Source organism: Pteropus vampyrus, unplaced genomic scaffold (genome assembly GCF_000151845.1).
Source record: "Pteropus vampyrus isolate Shadow unplaced genomic scaffold, Pvam_2.0 Scaffold82, whole genome shotgun sequence".
Taxonomy (NCBI): Eukaryota; Metazoa; Chordata; class Mammalia; order Chiroptera; family Pteropodidae; genus Pteropus; species Pteropus vampyrus.
In genome coordinates this window covers 4,408,139-4,411,235 of record NW_011888863.1, presented here as the reverse complement: position 1 = coordinate 4,411,235, position 3,097 = coordinate 4,408,139, and the positions used below count along the sequence as shown (strand labels likewise).

Here is a 3,097-nt window from a genome sequence, read left to right as displayed (position 1 = left end):
GATTCTCCCCTCCAGAAAGGAATGCAGTCCTGATTTTAGCTGATTGATTTTTAACCTTGATTTCAACCTAGTGAGACCCAGTTTGGACTTCTAATCTTCAGAACTATAAGAATATAAATTGGTATTGTATTAAGCCACTAAGTTTATGGTAATTGGTTACAGCAACAATAGAAAACTGATACAAAGAGTAAGTAGGATTTCATATGAGAAAGGGGCTAGTTGAGGGTCTTGCAGTCAGGTGACATTAACATTTAATCGAGTACTTGTGGATAGGCACCTCTCTATGTCAAGCGCTTTTCGTGCCATAATTGAAGAAGTCCTTTTTGTATAGTAAATGACTATTATATGAACTATCAATAAAGGCTATTAGTGATGTAGACTTTGGAATCAGCTGATAAACAGTAGCAATAAGAATGATGTTATATCTTTGGCCATGCTACCCTGAACAAGCCCGATCCCATCTGATATCGGAAGCTAAGCAGGGTCGGGCCTGGTTAGTACTTGAATGGGAGACCACTTAGGAAGACCAAGTGCTGTAGGCATAAAAATTTTTAAAAAAATAAGGGATTGTAAGCTGACAGGGTCCTTGCAATTAGTGAGGTCAACCAAGGGTTGCCTCACCTAAAAAATAAAAAAATTAAAAATTAAAAAATTAAAAAAAGAATGGTATTACAATATGAATTAAAGAGGTTGAATATATCAAACTCTTGGAAATCAAGCACTGGGATTAATGACCAGACACTATAAAGTTATTCCTTTAGCCTACAACTACAACTGCCATTTCGACATTTAAACCAAGAGGTTCCATTTGCACCTCATATTCAATAGCTTTTAGATTCAAGTCACTATCTGCAAAATCTACTTGTTCTTCAAAGTGCCCTGTTTCTGTTCATAGCAACACTGTATTGCTAATGACCCAAACTTGAAATTTCTAAATCAGCCACTTCCCAACCTCCCGACAGTCAACCAATTATTATGTCATAAAGCTTCTATCACCATTATTTTCTAAAATGTTTTCCATCTTTCACTTTCCTGATGCCAGCCCTAGATGTGCCATTTTAACCTCAGACAACTATTTATGTTCTATTCCCAATGAGTCATAAATTTCCCTTTCCCTCATCACACCTTCTCCATGTTTCTTTGCTCTTTTCTTTCTCTGAACTCTTGCAACTCATGTTTCCCCTTGCCCTCTCTTACTCACTCCTTAGCTCACCACTGCTGACCTCACTACTGTTGGCCATTCTATTGAAATGGTTTTCCCTGAAGTTATAAGTGACCTTCTATTTTCCGAATTTCAGAATGTTTCGAACTTCCCTAAACTTGACCTCTCTGTGACATTGACGTAATAGACTGTTCTTTTTTTTTTTGAAACTATTTTCTTACTCGGATTCTAGACTATCCTATTTCCAGTCTCCCCTTTTATTGTTTTACTAATTATTTTGTCTCCTCAAAGAGTATCCATCTCCTTCTGTCCCACTAATACTGCTGCTTCCTACAGTTTTAATCTAAATGCTCATAACTTTCTACCATATAGATATGTCTCTTCCTAGGTATTGGATGTAAGTATAGCTTGGAAAATGTAAAAGAGCACAAATGTTTCTTAGCTCTCTGATTATTGGAATTCTATCTTTCTATGTAGTTTTTTAGTATCTGCTTTCTGCTCAGTAGGATGCTAAACATAGAAGAGAATTTAAAAGTGATGAAGACATAGCGTCTACATTCTGAAAGCTGGTAACCAATTTAGACAGATACAAAATATACATATAAAACTTTTGAGAAATGACCCAAGGCAGAATTCATTCATTTAGCAATTGGCGATGACCACTAAACACTAATTGAACATAGTTATAAAATAAATATGACAATATAGGAATGTCTCTTCTTTTATAGGTAAACAGGACAAACACTAAGCTACCAGATAAATAGATTTTCCCTCCATTTCCTTGAATTGAGCCACATAGAGGATTTTATACTAAAAAGAAAAAAAAAGTCATGTTCTAAGTTGTATTCAGTCTTGAATACTGCCTCTTTTTTACAGTTTCACAGTTCCTCATTTGCAATAGAAGCAACTTAAATTTATCATTCTGGGTTTGTTAAAATATTTTGAAACATATCATCCTTATATTTAAAAAATCTATAGAGAAAACCTATCAGAGGAATGATAGCAAGGAAAATGTCTCCCAAGTGAGTTAGACTGGGGCCTTCAACACTGTCCCAGTTCTTCTTACTGAAATATTTATTTACAACTACAGATCAGGTACCTGCATTTTAAGCCATTTCTTTCTCTAATAGAGAAATTTTAAAAACTGGTATTGATAATTGGTTCATACTATACCTAATCTTTGGTAAATAGCCACTCTTGGCAGACAGCAATCAGTAACAACATATTTTGGTTTCTGGCCTGAATGGGAATCATTAACTCAGGCATATCATGATGAAAATTTCCCTTTCTGGCCCATAAGCTTACAGTTTCAAATGGTCTGGTAAAGTCAGAGTGTCAATCTCTATCCTTGATCCTCCATCTGGAAATTTAGATCTCATATTTCTTACAATTCTGTAAATTAAAAAAGTTCCTGTTCTTATACAAACCAGTAATTATTCTATTATATAATTCTTCTTGGGCAGAGAGAAAGTGTAATTCTATACACTGGTGCCTACCTAATTCCTGATATAAAAACTACCAAGAGCCATAATAGACATAAGATATCACTCGAGGAATGAATTTAACAGCTGAAACTTCATGCCTTAACCTGAAAGAAAAAATTTCATGCTGCAAATACTTCAAAAATAGTTTGCCAAATACACTGAACCAGAAAAAATAGATTTCCTCATGACATGCTTATTCTAATCCCTAGTCAATCAATAAGTAGTATGAATAAACTTTTATACTATTTCAAATCCAAATTCTCCACTAAAAAATCACTTTAGGTGAAAACGTGCGGACTCATCCAACTTAATCTTTACCACATCTCTCTAGGCACAGAAATAGGACTTGGCAATTCCCAAAGTGCAGCCAAAACTAGGCTATAATATTCTTAATATATCAAAGAGAGTACAAAAAACAGACTGACACATATATGGCCATCTAATTTATGAC

General features: G+C 34.6%; 1 pseudogene; it reads left to right on the top strand.

Annotated features, from left to right (window-relative positions):
- The first annotated feature begins 423 nt into the window (after positions 1-423).
- LOC111741874 lies at positions 424-542 on the top strand (annotated as a pseudogene).
- The last annotated feature ends 2,555 nt before the right edge of the window (positions 543-3,097 follow it).